The sequence below is a fragment of the Eucyclogobius newberryi genome, unplaced genomic scaffold, assembly GCF_026437365.1.
Source record: "Eucyclogobius newberryi isolate DKJ021-1_F unplaced genomic scaffold, fEucNew1.0.hap1 SCAF_17, whole genome shotgun sequence".
NCBI lineage: Eukaryota > Metazoa > Chordata > Actinopteri > Gobiiformes > Gobiidae > Eucyclogobius > Eucyclogobius newberryi.
This window is the reverse complement of record NW_027315801.1, coordinates 32,622,828-32,645,962: the sequence shown is the minus strand read 5'-3', so window position 1 is coordinate 32,645,962 and position 23,135 is coordinate 32,622,828. Positions and strand designations below refer to the sequence as shown.

The 23,135-nt window shown below is 41.6% G+C and overlaps 1 long non-coding RNA gene across 1 annotated transcript in view; it reads right to left on the bottom strand.

Annotated features, from left to right (window-relative positions):
* Positions 1 to 485: 485 nt before the first annotated feature.
* The window catches only part of LOC140362493 (uncharacterized), a 37,683-nt gene continuing 15,033 nt past the window's right edge, over positions 486 to 23,135 (bottom strand). The window contains exons 3-4 of the long non-coding RNA XR_011927104.1: positions 2,952 to 3,050; positions 486 to 550 (exon numbers count right to left, since the gene is read on the bottom strand). This is a non-coding gene — a long non-coding RNA (uncharacterized lncRNA). The remainder of the gene's footprint in view (positions 551 to 2,951; positions 3,051 to 23,135) is intronic.

Sequence of the window (23,135 nt, the reverse complement as noted above, 5' to 3'; positions counted from 1 at the left end):
TCCTAATATACTCACAAAAGTATCATCTACTAAATAAATCCAGGTACTGCAGTTTTAAAAAGTACAGAGTATCAACGATGGTATTCAGGTTGTTATTCCCATCAAAATGTACACCGACAGTTCACTGGGGCTTATGAGGACATGAACCCTGAATAAATCCAAAGCGATGTGCACATAATGCTAAAAATAGGAAGGATGAACTCGAACAATGACAAGAGATGCGTTAGCATGAGTTAGCATTTGAGCGATGAATAGATGCTGACAGGCTTGAGCTGTTCTGTGGAGGCATGGAAGCCGCCTCCAGAGAGAAAGCCAGGACAAGGAAGGATAGCCACCGATGGAGAGAGAGGAAATGGATTGAACAAATGGTTTAGGTCCATGAGGCGGGAAGAGGACAGACATTTTTGGTTAAGGCAGAAGGAAACAGGACAGTGAAAACAGTGCATTAGTAAGTGTATGAGTGTCCCGAAGCTTTGTTGACTAACCTTGACTGCATTCAACTCCTAGCCTCCTGCCATACGGCCGCTCTCTCAACAAGTATTGACACAGCCTGCAGGAGGAGAGCGGGGGAGAGACAGACAGAGGACAAGGGTAGAAAAACATGAATGATGTGGAAATGGAACAAATGAGGTGAGAACAGCTTGACAGACAGTGAGCCCTGTGCTACACTGAGACTTACACACAACCATGTAATGACAGGAGATGTGTACATGCATTGAGATACTTCTATTCAAGAACTGTAATTATGTTCATGTCTTTCCTCAAGTAAAAAATGAATAAAATTGTGTGGTATAAGTAATGGTGGGATATAGGGACAAGATGTATCCAGATGGAGTTCAATATTGTATAAACATGTCTTTAAATATGTTGTTTGAGGTTTAAGCATCAGTCAAATGTGAAATGGCGGCCCACAAAATTGCAGAAATATCACTTTATTAGAAGTATTTTCCCATTTTCATTTTTACAACAATATTTCCAATTCTGCATATCTTGAGAACAACACAATATTATCACTATTTATGAGGCTCACATCTAAGTGCAAATTGTACTGACACAAGGTACACCATTATGAATATCTTCATTTTATCCAATTGTCAGCTATAAACTTATCAGCCTGTTCCGGTAGATTGTGTCATTTTACTTCTTTGTCATAATAATAACAGAAGCAGAAGGAAGTTGCCTCTTATCCTTTGGTTTCAGGGGGATAAATATCTATCACTGTTGCATAAAAATTAACAATTTTGAATGGGCCAAACTAGCTCAATCTCGCCAATACCCAGGAAGCTGAACCCATGAATAGATACAAAAATTATATTACCAATGTGCAAACTACATTATCCCCACCAAGGACAATAAATAATGCTGCTCTATTTAAATCGAGTTTTTATTTTTGCTCTCCTATTAGGGTTTACTTTTCTACATGACATAAATCTTCAACATGCTGTGGAAAGAGACTGCCATTGAGTATTTAACCGTAATAACATATGCTTTGAGTAATGCGCTAAGTCACTAGAGTTCCAGACAATATGCACAACCATGCAGAATTAATTCACTCAACTAATTACTTTGGACAGAAAAAAACATAGATACTGAGCATCATTCAAACTCGGCTGGCTGGTCCTTGTAGAAAGTATTGCTAAAAAATACTGTTTACATGTGACAGAAAACCATCTCCAAAGAACACGCACACACACATAACCGCAAATATTCTAACCTTGATAAAAGCTGAATTCATTGCATTTATAACTCGGAGTAATATATGATTTTGAATTGCTGCACATGTAAAAACACTATCCTTGTGGTATAGAAAGTGAACGTACAACACGCCACTTTGACAAATCACAGTACACGCCACTCCGAGTGCATTTAACATTTCCTATGAGCACCTTCTAAGCATTTATTACACTAGTCATTTCCCTGCACTCAATACAGCTCTGTGGAGAGACACAGAGCGACAGAGTGCAGACACACACACACACACACCAGCGGAGCCTCCCCCATTATCCCATGAGCCCTCTCTACTCGGCTTCACTCGACAAGAGCTTGGAAATAAAAACATCACAGCTCTGCCTCACAGCACCTGTTCAATAACATTGACATTTCACATTCAGCGCCACACACTCACACTTTTCCTGCGTTTACTCGGTTTAATGCAATCCAATGCACCGCGCCGCAATATCAGGGTGCACTTTATTGTAAGCAGTTCTTTTGTGAGGAATCGACTAGTGAAATACATCCAGACCAGCGCAGTCGTAATGAGATTGGGGTAAAATCGACACAGGCCACACTTCAGTCATTACAACCTTTGATCTGGTAATCTATGAGTTTATTGAATCTAGAGGGAAGTGAAAGCAATAAGGAGCGGAGCGAAGGATTGAGAGATTCAAATACAGTTTAAGATGTTATGATGGTTTGATAAAGTGAATATGAAAACATAACTCTGTGTTTCTACTAAAGCAGGGGAGAAAATGCACACAAAGGCAACGCAAATGTTTACGTAAAAGACATGTCACTGCAGGGCCACCGTAGCACATTTACATCACGGTTACAATATGGTGTTATTCAACATCGTGGAAATGCTAATTATTCTCTCTTACAAGATATTGGCTTAACAATACTACGTTATGCAATCTTCTGCTTATCTGTTGCAATATTTTTCTAAACTTGGACATTGATAGCAAAATGTTACTACTGCATATATTTACATGACCCATCTATTAATCACACTGCTTTAAAAAGAAAACAAAGACGGCTTCTGTCCATGTAAAGTGGCCGCTCCAAAAGGTTCAGTTGCTTGAATAATCAATTTTTCAATTAACACTAAGTGCTAATCAATTATTTAAGCCGGTCATTATCCATACACTGTCTTTTATACTTAGTCCAAAGACGACTTCTGCTTAAAATTAACATCTTTTCAAATCTCCCTCTGGAAAACGAGTGGATGTTTTTACCTTAATATTCTATCAGCGCGATGAAGGCGTCTCGTTTCTCGTCATTTTGTTTGCGTACTGTCAAGTGTGTATTGAGGGAATAACCAAACAAGGCCGCATCTGCAAACAGAGGATGTACAAGGCGAGACGTTAACGATTCATAGCTGATTCTGATGCAACGCGGCGCCTGGATACTGCCTCAAATGAAATGGCGCTCACTTCTTGAATTGGAAAATAACACCAGGTGTACAGCGAGTGGAATCAAAGCGTTCGGGTCTACGCTCGCTCTGTCCTCCATCGCAAGCTGTGATACACTTTATATGCACCGGGAAAAAGTCCCAACAAATGTAACAAAACCACAGTGTGTTATTTCAAATCTTCTCGACTACAACAACACTATAATTAATCGGAGCCTTTGACATCGGGGGCTGTTTTATTAAACGTAAAGGAGCAGCCGTGTCACCAGGTGCGGGCTAACCTGCACGGCCGAGCACAGACAGCGGTTTGATGGCGTTAGAGAAACAACCACAGATTAAATGGCACTAAATCTGAGGATTATACTGGTGTATGAATAGCTCACATTGATGTCCACATCCCTGCACTAACTCTTGGATTTCCACAGAGACATCACACAAACACACGTCTGAGTCATAAACAGAGGACTGACCGGCCTGTCACCAGCGTAATCCGCTCAAGTCTATTTAGGCAAATGGTAGAAGGTAAACAGCAGATTTGAAACATTTATTCATCACGCTGAACATTTTTGGCTTTACATACATCTGCCTGGTCTCTTTTTGAACAAAGGACTCACCAAAACAAAAACAGAACAGACGGACACGCCACATATGCTGAAAATAAAAAACGCTATTAATTATTTATTACGGTATGCGCGTCGTTAGGGAGTATACTACATCAAAATATAAAAACTATTTCAATGCTTTATTTCAACTTGCATGTTGGCTTTGAACACCAGCTTAGATTAAATACTTCTGTAGAAAAACGGTCCATATTAATGGTTAATTAACATGCTTTCAACAAAAGTCCATGTTCCATTACGGCAGTATATGTGTCACTAAAATCAAAAACCCTTCAAGGAACATGCCAACATAATATGCATAATTAATTAAAGAAATATACTGTGCATGCATTTAATCTTGTGAGATACAAACAAAAAGGGAATTGCAACATTACATTTCTGCTCCATGTTCATTTCACAGAAGAGTAAAATACAAAGTTCTCGCTAGCACTAATCAAGTGTTAATAATATAAAATCAGAGGAAATATGTTGCCACAGATGAATCCGTATTTGTTTTTGCCGAGCGAGAAATAACATCAAAGACAGAAAATTGATAGAAACAGTTTCAACATGATGTAGTTATTCATTCACTGACCAAACCTTATGATGTTTATCCAACGATATCTACACAAGCTGCATCTCAAACGTGTTGAGATCCCCTATGGGACCTTTGTGACCAGACAATCCCCCAAATCCCCGGCAGGAGCCCCTCCCCTCGGCGCTCCTCGGCCTGTGTTAGCTGCTGCTGACATCAAAGACAAATGCTGTGCTTTCATGACTGCGGTTTACCTCTCCTTCTGCCTCTGCTGCCCACCATATGCTCTTAAAGACACTGTTGCACACACGGCAAAGCGAAAGGCCCAGAATAGATTGTGCTGAATTGAGTTTTCTACATTTTGCAAAAAACAGGTGGGGTAATATATTGTCTGCAATCTTACTTCTTGGATGTGGACAGGATACTTTTGTGCATCAAGGAGAATACCATGCGTCGGGTCTGTTAACCCATTGTTGTTCATTATTTATTAGCATCAACATTAGCTGTACCCGAAGGCAGGCTAATCTATCAAATCATAAACAGTAGAGTTTGTATTTTTCCAAGAAAGTTAAAGTGAAATATTGTTTTCCTCCCACAAGAAGGCAGTAAAGGAGCAAGTAATTCCTTTTTGTTGTAGAATTTATCATTTCAAACTAATTATTTTTGATAGAAATTGCTGCAAAACAAGACAAACAGCTGTTAAAGCCGTTTTTTGTTTTTGCACATTATATTATCTACAAGAGTATAAATCCATCACAGAAATCCGCCTCCTGAACTAGATGACTACCAGCTTTGAAAAGAAAGACTAACTTGTGCAACCAAAATAGCCGCATGATTGCCCTTAACTCCATGTGCAGTCAAATGAAAGTGAGTAACTGGTGATTAGTCCGTGCAGTGAGCTGGCTCTATTAACCTTTGAGGTGGAGTCTGCAGCAGTAGCCAAGTGCGCTTCCCTCTCCCTCCTCTCCTCCTTCAAGAAAAATCACGAGTGAAGTGAAAGAGCCGGCGAGAAACGCAGCGTGACTGTACGGCGGCTCCCGTTAGGTGAGCCCATTGAGCGATCAGACCCGAGCAATCATCAAAACAGCAGCGATGTTAGCTACAATACAGTTACTATACGTCGTGCAGCCATGGGACTCCCAACGCCAGCGCTGTAAACCATTGTTTGCGCTGCAATTGGTGTGCAGAAATGTTTCCAAGCACATTTTCGGGTTCATTCTAACGCAGAATCTCTAACTACAGCAATTCCATCGCTACCCGTGCGTGCCTTTTTGGAAAATGATGGAGCACAGCGCACGTCGGGATCAATGGGTAGGACCAAATCGATTAGTCTGCGGCGGTTAAGCTGCTGAAACATATTTGGAGGTGCAGTCAGTGTGTTGTTGGACGGACAAGGAGTGTTTTGGGTGTTTGCCTGTTCGCACGCTGCGGCACACGGGCCAGTGGAGAGCAGCCACATGATAACTGAGCTGTGTTGGCAAAGCTGGTGAGCATTCTCCACTTAATGTCAACTACAGCACTAAGCACCGCACACAGACCTCTCTATGTGCCACAGAATTACAGCAAAATTAGCACAAACACGTCCTCGCCAGGGCTTTTTTTTGCGTGGGGCGGTTATACAATACAACGGATAGTCAAGCACGTCTCATTGTATTACATGCACGAGGTACTGACCACAACTGACAGGCAATAGTAAGGAAATACTATACAAAGTGATAGAAATACAGTTGTGTATTAAAAGCAACTTCAGGGACAATGAGTTCCAAAGTCTGAGATACAGTTATTGTTGTTGTTGTTGTTGTACAGCAGAATGTAGAAAAATCTGATCATAAAACTAGCATAAAAGTAGATTATCATTTGAACAAGTATTTTTGAATAAGAAAACACAAAATGTCACAACTTGAGAATGATTTTGAGTTGAATAAAAACAATAAAAAGTATGATCATTTTGTATTTAGAATGTCACTATCTTGAACTTGAACTTTGAACTGAAAGAGTATTTTTGATCATTAGTGTGGCATCGAGAAAAGAGTATATTCCTTAGTAACGAGTTTTAAAGTTTGTATTGCACAGTAATTAGTAAAGTGATACTAGTTTTTATGATATAGATAGATGGATCAAGACGATTTTCTCAGTATGTATTTGTTCTATTTAGTTCCCATGGATGGCAAAAGCTTTTTTTCTGTCTTTTTTATTTTTTACTCTGGTATAAACAAACTAGGAGAGCATTTTCATACCAAAAGTTAAATACATATACATATGGTGATGAATACACATTTCACAAGGCCAATAAACCTGCCCAGGGACAGATGGAAATAGCTTCTCTCTAGTGAGTATTGTACAACTACAAAGCCCTTTCTTAGGTTAATTTGTGACTTTCCGGGCTGAAAAATGTTAGGGTCAGATCCAAGTGTCTACATCATTTATCGACAGGGAAATTAGCTTCTAGTTTAACACATTACATTTTAATGCACTCATAGGCAAACCCACTCAAACTGTCAAGGGTGCAGACTCTTTCTTTGCATAAAAAGGAAAGACTAAAGCTGGTCGGGCAAATGCAGTAAAATATTTCCGTCTTTGCTCACAGCGTGTAGCGCTCGCAGTCCAGCTCCAGATCCTTGTGCATTGTTATTAGGAATTAAGCCCAACCCTGTGCATAATCGGCCAGTACATACTGTGTGGCTTTCAACAGCAGTCCACTCCACAGCTGAAAACATGCATGATTAAACATGTCAAGACATCCTAGAGGGAAAATGGTTGTCATTAAAGCAAATTAAAGCACAATGGAGGTGCGTGGTTATAGGCTGCATAAGAATGAAGGCAATAGAGGAGGATATTATATAGAGAATGCTTGTCTTGATCATTTTGAATACAGAAACAGACAAGCAATTCACACGTTTGCAAACAAAGATACTGTAGCTTCCTGTGGAGATGAAGTTGCAAGGGTTTTTTGCACTCCTCTAATTGCTCTAAACATTATAGATTTTAGTAACGCATAATGTGCACTGCTAATTAAACTCTGCAAGTGGATCACTAAACGCTATCACAGCATTTGATAAGGTGTTTGAAAAAAGTGCAATTGACAAAAGAGAAATACAGCGTTTTTAATAAAACCACTGGCAACATTGTATAAATACTAATGTGCTACTTTTCACAGGCATTTTCAACCAATAATGCCAGAATTTGGAGTGTGGTCTTCAATAGCACAACAACAGTATGCCATGGGTAATACTCAACCTAATAGACTATTAGGAAATAAGAAAAACTGACATCACAGTGTGCAACAACTACAGCGTGAACCGTGGATGAACAAAAAGGCTACACAATACAATGCATCCAAAGACATTACTTGAGAATTGTAAAAGCAGCCGTCACATTACACCACCATAATCTGATGGCATGTCTGACAGTGCTGCCATGTTGTGGCTGTCACACTGGTCTAATTGGTTGCAGGACTATTGCGGCAGATTGCTTACATTTCACCCATATTTACTGACTCACTAGATTGCCTTCCACATTTGCCTCTTCCAGTGTAAATCATACATCAGTCATTTTTTTTTCTCCCCCTCCTGCTGCTTCCAACTTAGTCTCAATCACGACTGTAATTTGAGAGGCGCCTGATTGTGTTAGGGAGGAAGCTGATTGCGATGATGAGCAAAGAGCTGTACCAAGGAGAGGAAAGTGGGCCATCTACTCGCAACAAATGACATCAATAAGCCCGGCGTGATACGAGGCTGTCGAGAAATATTCAAAAGGCATCACTCGGTCGCCAAAAAAAAACAGTTTGAAGCAATTTATCTGCGCGGCAACCTTGGAACCGGGAGCCTCGTCAACGCGCCCGCGGGACAGTATAAATCTTATTCCGGCGGAGTCGGACCACGCTCAGGGCCACCTTTTCACTGTCCTTTTCAGACCCGGCTGACGCAAGCGGCTCGGCTTATCCACAGAGGCTAATGCAGGTAAATAGCCGGCATTGTGAGCTGGAATGCCTGACACGCTAGGTTTCCATAGTGGCTCAAGTGGGCAAGAAATGAACCTTGTTATGTGTCCTGACACCGGGGCCCTGGTCTTCTCGCAAACAAAAACATGTGTCTCACTTACTGGCTGCCCGCGCCCACAGCACCATACATCAGCATTATAAAAGAGCCGCGGCAGCCTCAGGGTCAGCTCAATTTCCTCCCGCCGTTATGAAGTATCAGAATCACAGCGAGAGGGGGCACCCACACACATGTAAAGAAATTATTTAGGCGGCAGCAGCAGCAGCAGCAGCAGCAGCAGCAGCAGCAGTGGATGGAGGGATGAAGGGAGAGAGAATGTGAAGGGGAGAAGGAGGAGGAGGGAGAGCGGTGTGTAATACAATAGGAACTGTGACGGATCAGCGGGAGGGGAGCAGACTCTTGTACTGTAAAGACGTGTGTGTGAGATGTGGGAAACATTAAGCTCAGAGCACATTCACAGGCTAACTGAATATAGCAGGCAGCAGCGGCAAAGGAAATAGGATTAAAACATGTTGTGATTGCTGATTGCTCTGCGTTCCTTTTTTCAGGTTGTATTAAGGAATAGTTAATTTAACAGTTTGGATTGCACCTTTTACGATTTAGGCTGGCTCTCTTCAATTAAAGAAACGTACAATAAACCGTTTAATCATTCTAATCTTACCTGACCGATCGAAATATGTAAAGAATAGGCAAGCTTGAAGGATGCAAACAGCACAAAATTTATATAATAAAGTACAGGAGGGCTGATGAATACAAGAATGCCAAACATATTTGTAGAGTTTTTGTTACAGATTAATAATATAAAGGATAATGTATTGTTTTTTAAAGGATGTCAGCTAAATAAGCTAAATAGCCGTCTTTGCGATTAGCTCACTGTAACAATTCAAATGGCGCTTCCGATATACCTTGCAGCCATAATGTGTCGTTCTTTATTTTCATGGTGAATTTGACTTTACTTCAGATAAACAACGGTAGGAAACGGTCTGTTGTTGGGAGGAACGCAGAAGAGACTTGCAGGTGGTGTACCTTTAATCTGCACCGTGACAGCTCACCCATAGCACAGAATGGAGTAGCCTGTGGTGGTAATGGGATTTAGCATTCGCCTTTAATAAGCTGAATTTGCTGGTGTAGCCACTCAAGTGTAGTCCACGGAACTGCAGCAGTGCAATTAGTCCAGTGAAATCTGCTGCAGAATATATGATGCTTACCATTTACTGTAATTAAATAGTGAGTTGTTACAAAAGAATAAGAGACATCTAATGTTTTTCCTGCCCTGAGCTCCTAGTCCATTCGTCACACGCCCGGGCCATTTGATAAATTGCACACAAGTGTAAAGCTGATCCTGTGCATGGCGGGCTGCACAGCACACTGTTTGCTCGCTAGTCATCCTTGGCTGCCTCGACGGCTGAGGTTTGACATCTTCAGCTAAGAGCCTGGGGAAATAACAGCAAATTCACTTAATGCCACCACCTCATCTATTCCTCATACTCCTCATACAGAGAGAGCAGGAGAAAGAGAGCGAGAGTGAGAGAGAGAAGTGGGAGAGGAGGGAGGAGATTTCTAGGGGTGTTACAAAATGGCTGTGTGCGCTTTTTGGCAATGTTCCTGTCTCCTTCCTCGGAGCCGGGAGGAGGCTGCAGGTGTGTGTGTGTAAACAGAAAGTGCATTGAGATCCACTCGGCACACCAGCTGTAATTTGCACTCAACTCTGACCCCGTGTCGAGCCGCGCCGCCTGTGATGCCGCGGTAAGCCTTTCCCGGTGACAGTCCAATCTGGTTTGGCGTGTGGGAGGTCGGAGCCTGGAGATGCGTGTGTAGCGACAAATGTACACAGATCTGCTGCTCATTCTGACAAATGGGGCTGGATGACACGGACGCCAAGTGTTTCCATTCTGGGATCCAGCCTTTTGTCAATTAAAATTCTGCTTTTCCTTCATGAGCGCAATCAAAAGACAAGAGTTTATGACGATACGTGGAGGTGGTAATTGTTTCATGCAATAATTTGTGCCGGAATAGGGTCCAATCAGCTATGCACCTTGATGTGGTAGTCTTGATAATGATGGGCAGTTGGAACTCATTATTAGGAATTACAATGGGCAATTCCACAGATTTACCAACACACACACACACGCGCACACACACACACACACACACACACACACACACAGTCTCTAATTACTCAATAACATTTTGAAATCAATAGGACTGTACAGAAACCAAAATTCCACAGGACATTCTATTTTCAGCCCTTCACCACACATCCTGATTAAATTCTGCTGCAACCGATTTTGTTACGCAAGTAAAATTTATTTAGCCTCAGTACAGACCTGTTAAAGCTTATGATCAAAACGTTCCCACTGAATCAATACGGCAAACAAGGAAGTAATGTGGACAAGACTCCACTCTGCCTCCTGAGAGTGCCTATAAAAATTATCGTGGGGAATAACTTGGACGCTAGAAACGTGTTTGGACGGTTAGAAAAAATGAACTAGTTTGGTTTCCCACATTTTAAAAGACGTTAAGTAAGTGAAACGCAGGTACAGCGCCTTTAATGTCTTTCTATTTGTGTCTGCTTCCCTCCGTCAGTGACAAACACAAATGCTTGCAGGTATGCTAGTGCATGTTTGCGCAGGTGTAAGTGAGTGTGTCTGTGGGGAGCAGTACTGAGCCAGAGGTATAATGGCCCCTCTCCATCTTTGTGTGAGGTATTTGGAAAGCATGTGGTGGAGCGGCGAGGGAAGGATGGAGGGGGAGGGGGACTGTGGGCCTGCACGGGGAGAACACTGGAGGGTAACTAACAACAGATATGTGCCATTTGAGATCTGCAACTCATTCAGCTGCTTGACAGGGTTAACAAAGCAGGCTGGAGCTACAGTATATTAAAGGTAGGCTATGCTAAGAAGGTTCAGCAACACATCAATATTGTCACCCCCTTGTTTTTGCCATAGCCATTATACAGTCTTATTAGAGACTGTATATGGAAAAAAACAAGTTTCAATTTACCTTGTTGCATTTTCAATTTGGACGTTTGTATTCTCTTGAGGTGAGAAGCCATTAAAGTGCACATGGCAGGTTAGACTACACATTTCAATAAAACAGTGGAAATGATGTTATTTAAGATTTTACTCAAGATTTTGCTTATTTTTCCCCAGTTTTAAAATGTTGGCGACGTTTAGAATGTTACTTCCTGGTTGGACATTAGCAGCGGATGTGACATACGTAGAGGAAACTCCACAACTGTTCCATAGCAACCATACTGTAAACAAGGGCCATTTAAATCCATTTAAATTACACAAAGGTTAGCATATGACAAATAAAAATACCTGGTAATGCCTATATTTTGTTAAATTATTGTTTAAACTATCCAAACTGAACTGTCCAGTGCTTCAGTATTTCTTTATAAAATGTCGCTTATTGATGACATCAGAAGGATTCTGTTCTAGACATCAGCTCCATTTCCTGTCATGTTCAACTTTTATTTGTCCATTTTTCTCAAACTGCAACGTGACTAATGAAACTATGATGAATATATACCACAAAGACAATCCCACCAAACTAACTCGTAAAAGGAAAACAAGAGAACAGGGAATAAGTATGTTAACATTCAAGTAAGATAATAAATAAACTGATTACGTACATGTTTTTTTTCTCTCACCACATTAAACCGTGCATAATATTGCAACTTGTAAATAAACATGATATGGAAATCATCTTTCTTTGCTTATATTACAGTGTGTTTTTCTCACTTGTGTTTGTCAGAACTTATGATGATGTCCCAAACCGCCTAAAAAAACTGCCCCGTAAACAGTATTTTTCAATTACTTTTAAATCAACAACAGCCAGAGCAGGACTAGACCTAATCACATCAGTTATTAATGCTGTCCGAGGTTTAGAAGCAGCTAAATAGAAATTTGAATTACAAGTGTTTTTTTTGTTGGCTGATAAAATGGAGTTTCTTTCCCAGCAGGCTTTTGTGCAGTTGCGAGATGAAAAGGACAAAACAGTGTTGTTGTAAAGGCTATAGCGCAGCACACAAAGGAAGATAATATCGTTAAAAGCAGGAAGCTATACGGCTCATAATGGAAACAACCTAAGCAACCAGTATCAACGGCGAATACACAACACAAGGTATATCGTTAAATAAAAAGCTTTTATCCTTCTGTACATCTTTATGCAAATGATCACCGTGTCCGAATTCAACAGTGGAGTTAAAATGCCAACAAAACATGACACTTCCTGCGTGGCATTATAATACAAATCTACATTTTACAAACCCAGAAAAATGCTGACTAGACACAAACATAACGAACTCTGGACATTTATGAGTGAAAAATGACCTGCTCGGGGCGCTTCAGTGGTCACAGCAGTCTGGAGTTTTAGCACTGCTGGCAGCTGGGTTTATTGATTACAGTGTCCATTTCATTTTATCATACATTAGTCAGACACGTAGAGTAAAAACAATATAGCCACGCAGTTTTAGTAGTACAATGTGTTTTGATAGAAACTGAACATGGCAACATTCGCTTCCCAACAGTTCGTAGACAAGTAAATACATCACAAATTAGCGGAATTAGATGTGGTATTTATATTTGAATAGTACAGTTTACATTGTACCTTGAGAAGATGGGGGCAATATATAGAAATTTAGATAATATTGTGAGTATCGTTTTGAAGATATGCAAAGTTTTATTATAGAGTATTTTGTTTATGGTAAAAAATTGATTCAAAAATAAATCAAATAAAGGGCAAATTATACTATTTCTGCACTTTTCTGCTTCATTTAACAAACATTTGACATGTGTCTGTAGATCACAATTTTCCTGGAGCCAGATCCCGATTTCATAACAATTCAAATAAAACATATAACGTATTCTTTATATTGCCTTAAATCATTTTCAATTATGGCAATTCACAAATTGAAGCCTCAGTGATTCACTAATTGCGCTCATCCAAAATTGCAATGTCAATTTGATTAATCTTGCGTGACTCCAGCTGTCACTCACGCATGGTAATGAGCGCACAAAAGCTGCATCCAAGAGAAAATTAGTGAATTACGATATGTTAATTTGACCAAAATAGCATAACGTCACAGGAAAGAGATCACGTTTCATTTTTATCACTATATTGCCCTGCCGTGGTTGGACTGACCCAATATTTTCTGACTTTCTTTATCAGGATTCCCCCAAAAAACACAGAGATATTCCTTTTTGTCAATATCGTCCACCCCTACACCCTCAAGATTCACTACTTTAGTCACTTTTCATATTATATCATCATATCACATCATATTATAGTGTCTTTTATGTCACTAGTAGTTTCTTCTCTCTTCTTTGTGCCTTTCTATTTCTGCTGCAGCACTTCCCACTCAGCCCCCCACTGTTCCCTGTTAGCCCCTCTCCATCCTCATCACCACACCTGCATCTGACACAAACCACCTCTCCGCCTGCCTCCCTCACTCTCCCCCACCACCACCACCGCCACCGCTCAACCCCACCCACCTTGCTCCCAGCAGCCTCTGGGGCACGGGACAATTAAAACACCAGGCAGGAGCTCTGGCGGCTTGACGTGAAATCCTCGCGTGGGACAAGCTCCAGAGGAAGACGAGAGGAAAAAGGAGGGAGGAGGAGGACGAGGAGGAGGAGGGGGTGAAGGAGGCAGGGAAATAATATAGTGTCTGTTGTGGTTGGGATCAACATTGAGTGCGGTGCAAGGCTATGGCATCTATCAGCGGCGTGAGACGAACCGGTGTGGCTGCAGGAGGGATATTTCTGGCTTATTCACACATTACCTTACAGCTCACGAGGCAATGCACTTTCCTCTGGTATCGGCCAATTACAAGGCTGCCCCCGTCTGCCCTTGACTGTGCTCCCTAACCCGCCATACAATCCATGTCAAAACCTCCTGCTCTTGATTTTTCACCCTCCGGCACCTTTTAAAATATTTAGAAGCTCCATCTAAAGACACCTTGGGGGCGCCGAGTGCCAGCTACCTTAACCGCCGTGTGCAGTCGTGCTGGAGGGCGGGGCCGCCGTCGTCTCATCGACATCTCGTCATAATAAGATCTTGTCCCTCTTGGCGCCGTCAGGGTTCAGTGGGCTCCGCGCCTAAGGTTGGCCCGGGACGCTCTGCTGGCATAGCGCGGGGCTAAGCGGGTGTCAAGGGAGTTTCCCCTCAATTAAACAAAGGTAAAGTAATGGCGCTCACCCTGGCAGCGACGTGAATGCATTAGTCTTGCTGTCACTGCAGAAGAGGACGACAGGCAGCTGTATACGCTGGGAGAACTGTAATAGTGCATAGTAAAATGTTTAAATACAAAAAGAGTTAATTAAAAATAACTTTTTCATGTTTATGTTGTTGCAAATAAGACTGCGTTGGTGATATTTCTGCACTATTGCAATTCATTTTACAGATATTTCACACGTCTCATAATTAAACCTATTCAACTAATATGTTATAAGACAGGTTTGAAACACATTTCTGTTGCATTGACATAATATTGTTTGAATATTATTATCGAGATACTCATTTTTGTCTATATGGACCATCCCTAATTGTTATAAAGCCGTTTCCAGATTGCTTTTTAATCGTCACGGTTCATTTGTCAATCCAGTGGAAGTAAAAGCATGTCGTTTAGAGGAGTTCATATTTTGTAGGAGTAAAATCTAAGTTGTTCTTGAAACTTAAGCTCGAAATCTGATCATATTGTCAATTATACTGGCAGTAAGGTACAATTCATCAAGAAATGTTTAAAAAGTGGAAAGGCTGCATACAAAAGCCTCAATAAAATCATAATAAATATTCACGCTTCCCTCTACTTTCTACCATACGCCTGACGCCCGTCTTTTCTTTAGTTGTTGTTAAATGGTGCGTCGTCTCCCTCAAAAACAGCAGTACTTTTGAACACGGGAGAATGAATACACAAAGGCATTCACATTTCCCTGAATGTGTAGAGAGAGAGAGACAGCCCAAAGAACAGGACATTCAAACAAGTCTCACTCTTTGTTGCGCCGACTGATGTAACGTCCTGGAAAATATTGAAATTTAACCTCAGTTTAATCCAGGACTTTATCATTGCGTCTTATTACCGCAGATCTAAAGGTACCGACAACATGTGATGCGAAGGCCAGATTGTAGATGAAAAATAAAGTCAAAACTCCAACTATAAAGCAGCGTTTGTAACAGTATTTTGTCGGGGAGCGGGCGGGCTAATGAGTTTGGGCTGGCTGTGTGAGAGGATGACACAGGAGGACACCCGATCCTTGTTGTGTTAATTAGAGCCCGCCGAAATGATGCTGTTGAAAAATGAGAGTGACCCGCCGCCGCAGCCAGGGAAATTAATCAGTGTTTTCAAGGTAAATTTGAGAGGGAGAAAAACACTTATTTGCAGTTCACGTCAAAATAACAAGCAATTATTTGATTTAGTCAGAGTACTGAGGAGGTAATATTATCAACATCAACGTGTCAAAGGTGATTTCAAATTGACTGAAGAGATAATTAGATGTAAGCAAGTTTTTGTAGCCACAATGGATCATGACAAAGTCTAACGTTAATGAGCCAACAATTTGAACCCAAAAAAAGGCCATCCTGGTGGACACTTTCAATGTATTTGTGACTAGTTGGGTGGTAACTTTCATTCACAGGAGTGTACTGCCCAAAAGTCAGAACCTCAGAGCTCACGGGAGGTTTGAACCGGCCACCCTTTGCTTTATTCACAAATGTTTCTGTCACTTCAGAGCAGAGAGCCGTTTCGAATGAGATGTTTACAAAAAGTAAGACACAAGGCTGTGTTTGAAAAGAGACATTTTCCAGTAAATAGTATCCTCTCTTGCAAAACGCAGTACATTGCCATCTCTAATTTGTCTCAATCAAAAGAAAAACAATCATTTATTAGGCATTTTGGCAGCAGAACACAAAAAGACTACGGGCAAACAAAAGGAAACATCTGAGGAACATTAATTACAAACAAAAGCACAGAAACGTAGGGGTAAAACTCAGATTAGAAAACCTGTATTTGTCACCCAATGGGCAAAAAATAGACTTAAAACTAACAATCTAATAGAATATTAGAAACACTTGATTTCAGCGCGTGTGTCACAAGCACATCACATAAAAAAGGAGCCGTGCAAAACAAGCATTTCTTTATGATCGTCGAACCGCAAAAAACAACAGTTTAGTAATAAACATTGCAGTCCCCTGCCACAATCACACACTCTTTTACTCCCATCTGCAAAAACTAAGTGATGAAAAATGAGTCTTATAGCTAAAATATGTCAACAGCAGCAATAAAACCATCTTTTGTCAGCCTTCAGCGCATGACTATTACAGTGTTGGCTGGATGTAGTGTTTTGGAGAGGCCTGAGTGACGGCTCCACACACAGCAGAGCGAGTGTCCGGCTCGGCCTTTGATGAAACATGTCAATGCATGGACACATGAATGCACCGCTGTGTCCACCATTTTCTCCTCCCTCTCCTCTTGACACCAGCGGAGAGGACGGCGCAGTAAATACAGACACTCTGCTCTTGCACTGTAATTCATGGACTAAGACCGTCTTTTATCTGGTGTGACGGCTTTAGCTCCTGTGAAATTTTTTTTTTAAAAGTGTTGCAACGAAATAAACTGCAGAAAATGCATGAGTGATTGTTTGTTGCTCTATAATTTGCGCATTACTGATAAGGAGCAACGCGAGTCATAATAGCAATGTATATAATAGGGCCGGATACAAAAGCGCTTGAGTGAAACGGCGTGTAGTGCTTCCTCAGGCAGGAGCTGGTAATACGCCTCTCATGCAGCAGTCGTCCATCCTGCGCCCTGGCACTCACTGTGAGCAGTCTGAAGCCATCGGTCAAAGGGAGAGAGAGGGGAGTGGAGATATGCACTCTCAGATTAGGGGCCAGCGGAGGAGAAAGGAGGGCAGCCCAGTCAGCACCTGCTCCCAGACTCCTCTGCAGCCCCTCGGAGCTGTCAGGAACAATTAATTACATCTCTCTCTTAACACTCGCCATTAGGCAACACAGCAATAAACAAGAGGAACTACGACAGAGCTGGAGCCGCGCTGTGACTGACCACCTCATCGTAGCAAACGGCACTATACATCACGAGAGATGACAAGAGCAAGATCTAATGTTTAAGAAAGGCTTGAGTACAGTCAAATAGTATGCAGATGTACAAAAATGTGGTCATTATAGATTTAAACCTGGTTAGTAGACAATTATATTCTTTTTTACATTCAAACAAAGAATTATTTGTCATTCTATAATCTTTATCAGCACTAAAATACAGCAATGTAAAGATAGCAGCTTAAACTGAAGACATTATATTACTCCTACAGCAGTATAAATGGAGGTCAGTAACTCGACCATAATAACGAAGCACAATCACTTTTAGCCAGAAAATGATGATTCAGTTGACCCATAACCCAATAAGTTACTCACGCTATACAAAAGGGGCTGTATTGATTTAACATTTTGAAACAATTATGTTTTTATTTAAATTTTCACCTTGAAGTTTTATGGGTTTTAGTGGATATGGATGTTGCGTCTCTGTAAGGCGACATTGCCCAGATTTGATAAAGAAATATGCTCTGAAGAATACTATATATACTACTTTGTTACTGAGTGGAACTTAATATCTTCAACAATTCTGGGAGTGAGCAGTGGAAATAGGCAGTGTTTTGTTTGGACTGCACAGCTGTCAGTGGCATAAGGGATCCAGTCAGAGTGACTCACATGAGCGTTTCCCTGGGCCTGACACGGCATCAGTGCTGGAACAAGAGGCATGTGCTTCTGTGCCAAGACCCCAGAGAATACCGCTGTGATGCACAACTGCAGCCACAGAGGCCACACTATTAAATACCTTGTCAGTGTTTAGAGAGTCTCCAGCACTGCAGCCTTAACACCATTAATGTCCTTCCTTATAATCCAATTATGAGCCATGCGTGTCCACATCAATCAGCCATTTTCATTTGAGCTCCTGCTCTTCTTTATCACCGTTACTGCTGCAGTAATTGAGGCGGTGCTATGGAGAGGCAGTGCAGTTTACCTCCATCCGGGAGGTCAAGAGGAATGCAATTGGTCCACAATGATTGTGCTCCGGCTGAATATTTAGCACTGATTAGACTAAGCCCTGTAGTGGGCCATGTGGTGGTGGAACAAAGGGCCGCGCCGCGGGGTTTGGAGGAGAGGCAAACTGTCAGCACAGGCTACTTCAAAACATTACTGTGTGAGAGAAAAGGCTACATATTTACACAGCCTGGAAACACATACAGCATGCCATATTTTTGTTCACAACTGCAAAGGCCACTTGTCTTGTGTTATCTGCAATCCTCGAAGACAAAAAGATACAAAGTACAATTTACTGAATTCTATGTAATTAATTATACAATTAACATTTTCTTTCCCATATGTTGACTCTCTTTTCTAAATATGGGGCATAGTCTAAAACACTATACTATATACTGCTGCTAGCACTTAGGGATTGCACCCATCCCCCAAAGCATCATCACGGAGCAATAATTTGCTCCTTTATGTCCTCGTCAGCCCATGTGACTGGCACTTGTGTCTTGTCTGGCGAATACAGTCCATGTTGACATTGTCTAAGAAGTCGAGGTGTGTTGAGACAAGTATAGAGACAAAATGGCCCTATTTCACAGCACAGAACCATTTCTTTCATGGCCCATAATGACTGCCTTTTCCTGAGAGGTTCATATAAATTGTATGTCTTGCCAAAAGAAAAAAAAAACATAGCCACAGAGAATCATTCCCCACAGCAACAAGGCCGCTGTAATGTGGCTCTACCAAATTAACTACACGCTTGAACATTCTGAAATCAATGTCTCCTCTCTGCGTGGTGTACAAGCTAATTTGAAGGATTACAGACATTTACAGTGGAAATTGAGAGGAGGCTGTAATGATTAAAACGGCATTGGCACAAGTGCATTTATTTTCTGTGTTTGCAGTGAGGCAGGAGGTAATCTATACAGCTCGAAGGGAGGCAGTGCAGAAGATGCATTAATAAGTAACACAAAATGGCTCTGTGAATGCCCCTGCAGAGCGCCTGGCACTTCTCATCAGCGGTAGTGATATTTTTACACAGAATCTGCAGCAAGCCTTTTTTAAAACTCGAAAGCAGACGGAGAACCCAGAGAAAAAGAAAAATATGTTAATTTGAGGTTTTGGTAGAAGAGAAGAGAGATTCGATTTCTACGTGTAAATCATAACTAGTGCAATTCTCAGAAGCGTAGATTGAGTGTGACAAAATATTACTTAATTGTGTGACACCTTATTAGAAATATGAAAATATAGATTCAATTCTGCAAAAACTAAAGTTTGGCTGCACTGTCACTTTGTTGTTTTTTCAGAGTAAGATTTTATTAAATTAAATACATTCCCTATCTATTTTAAAATATTCACAATGTTGTAAAGGTTTTAAAAAATAAAGACCGTTTAAAAATGTTTGTTTAAAAAAGGTGATGTTAACATGATCTAAGACTGCGGCGTCACCATATTGTGTTTTCCTTGTTTTTGTATCGTAATGAATCATGAAGTACCTTGTGATTCTCTCCGTGTCCTTTATTCAACTGCACAGCCTCCCAAAGCGCTCACTTGTCACGCTGACAGATGCCGGCATGACTACTGACCTAAATCACTTTTTTCCAGCGCATTAACCCCCGTGTCCCTGCACTTTTTTTACACAAAACACAAGCCTCACAATGATAATGAGCCACAACAAACCTCAGCCAAACATAAAAACCCTCCTCCTCCAACCAAACGCCAAAACTGCGAAAGAAAAATCTGTAGTCGAGCTAAATAAATCACAGCTTTCAGTCACCGATAGGATTTATTCTGCCCAGCATATAGTGACAAATCAAATGTGTGAGGAGAAGAAAGCCAAAAGAAACGATTTTTCCCCAACCTTGGAGCCAACGCGGATAGGATCAATACAGCTGTAATTACTACAGGCCATGTTTATGAAATGCAATAATCATTTATTAAAAGATGTGGACAGTGGAAGAAGTGGGCTGACTGGGCGTTGGAAGGGGAGGGGGGAGGAGCTGAACTGGCGTAAATGATTCATGGTTTGATATCTCTTCTGTATAATGGGCTCCGCAGTGGAGTTTGTGGGACTGACTGAAGCGACAGGGCTGCGGGGATGGATGCCTGGTTTGGCTCTGCTGCTGCTGCCACCGTCGCTGCCCAAGATTAAAAAGCCGTGCCTCCCATGAAGAGCCCGCTGAGTGAAGACAGAGGCGAGGATGTGCAAGACACACATGAAAGGCAGACAGACTTGATTCAATATCGGGTCGACGATGTATCAGAGGCCTCGGCGAAATGAAAGAATAGATCAAAAATGCTGTTAGAGAGAAAACACAGAGATGTTAAAGGGGAATACAATACACTATAACTAAAACCACCGGCATAGTCCGTGAGGAAAAAGGGAGATTAGGGTTGTAACGTGTTGGGCTAATCATAACATAGACAGTTTAGTGCCATCTCGCATAATTAAATGCTTTGCTCTAACCACCTAATGCATACTAATTTGGAACAATCCACTGGTGGAGTTGGCAGAGCATGACGCTGGCTGTAAAGGAGCTCACTCCTCTTTGTGCACTGCAGTGTGTGTGGGTGCATGTGTGTGTGTGGGTGCACGTGTGTGTGTGGGTGCACGTGTGTGTGTGTGTGTGTGTATGCACGTGCGTGTGCGTGTGTGCGTGTGTGTGCGTGCGTGCGCACGTGTGTGTGTGGGTGCATGTGTGTGTGCGGGTGCATGTGCATGTGTGCGTGTGTGTATGCGTGTGTGTATGCGTGTGTGTATGTGCGAGTGCATGTGTGTGTGCATGTGTGTGTGTTGTTCTGTGTTAGAGTTGAAATTTGTTAATCAATTAATCGCAAGTAATCGATCAATGACAAAATCATCAACTAATTGTATAATTGAATACTTGACATTCACAGGTCTTTTGCAATCCATACAACTAATTGATTACTCAAGAAGAAATGCTGGATCATTTGAATAGCAATAAGTGTTTAGTTGCGGCTCTAGTGTGGTATCACATTGTGAGGAGGGGCCTGAAATCACTTCATGTGTTTGCTTTGTGTGGAGCAAAATACTGGTCCAAGGTAAATCCTTCAATAATAACATAAATTAATGCATAAAAAAAACTTGTTGTCGATCTAAAGTTAGGGTTTTGGTTAAGTTCAGGCAAGAGGCAATTATGGACTGATCCAAATTACAGTTTGGATCAGTCTCCACTCTCCAGGAAATAAATTAAAAGGCACGAGTATGTGTGCAGCATGTGTGTATCTGTGTACTGCATTATGTGTTATTTGTGTGCAGTACATATGGTATTGTGTGCAGCATGTGTGTATCTGTGTACTGCATTATGTGTTATTTGTGTGCAGTATATATGGTATTGTGTGCAGCATGTGTGCAGCATGTGTGTATCTGTGTACTGCATTATGTGTTATTTGTGTGCAGTACATGTGGTATTGTGTGCAGCATGTGTATCTGTGTACTGCATTATGTGTTATTTGTGTGCAGTACATATGGTATTGTGTGCAGCATGTGTGTATCTGTGTACTGCATTATGTGTTATTTGTGTGCAGTACATATGGTATTGTGTGCAGCATGTGTGTATCTGTGTACTGCATTATGTTTTATTTGTGTGCAGTACATATGATATTGTGTGCAGTGCATATGTGTATCTGTGTACTGCATTATGTGCAATTTGTGTGCAGTACATATGGTATTGTGTGCAGCATGTGTGTATCTGTATACTGTGTTATGTGTTATTTGTGTGCAGTACATATGGTATTGTGTGAAGCATGTGTGTATCTGTGTACTGCATTATGTGTCATTTGTGTGCAGTATATATGGTATTGTGTGCAGCATGTGTGTATCTTTGTACTGCATTATGTGTCATTTGTGTGCAGTATATATGGTATTGTGTGCAGCATGTGTGTATTTGTGTGCATTTGTGTGCATGTGTCGGTGGTGACTTGCAGAACTATATGGTGTTAAAGGTCAGTGAATGGACTTGAGGAAAAAGTCGAGCATTATTACAACATGACTAAATAAACAGGCTGCACAGCTTTGGTCACCGCGGCATGTTTCAGTCCCCGTCTATCTGCAGTCCTCGTCTTTATCCACACGCCCCTCCAGCTCAGAGACAGCTGACATGAGGACTGTCATATCCTGCCTAGATTCTTATCCCTGTTGGCGTTATTGCCCTCTTCCTCCTGTTACACACACGCGCATGCACACACACACTGAGGAGAGGGGCTGCTGAAGCGTGCTTTAAAGCACATCAATATTAATTGCAGCACTAGCAGGAGTGATACAGCAGACAAGATGCCCCTGTGCGGGAGCCGGCCACAGGCAGCCCTGCTTTTTGTTCTGGGCACTCCTCATGTTAAGACTGCTGTGGCGAGGCAGCAATGATGAGAATTTCATTCTCTGAATCCTTGTTTTATATTAGAGAGGGGCCTACCCTCGCTGTCAAGGGGAATTTGTGTTTGTGAGCAGCTACAGTGTAGGCGTGAGCTGAGTGATAAAAACGAGGCTGGATGGGCTACATCAACAGCAGTACAAACGTGCTTCATATAACAGCAAGTGCATAAGTGCCAGCTTTTATCTGCCTACTACTACAGCTATAGCTACTGCCGCCTCAACTACCTTTTCTCTCCTCTACTCTGAACTCATCATTCTAGGAGCAATGGGCTAACCATTTAAATAATCTGCTGTCCGGTGGAGCAAACGACCTATTGAGAGTAAAAACACACATTTAGAGCACTGCAGTGAAACCATCTCCTCTCAGTTTAGTGCTGCCTCCGGAGAAATGCTGTGCGGCCGGAGGCATCAACACATGACAGCTCTATCTCCA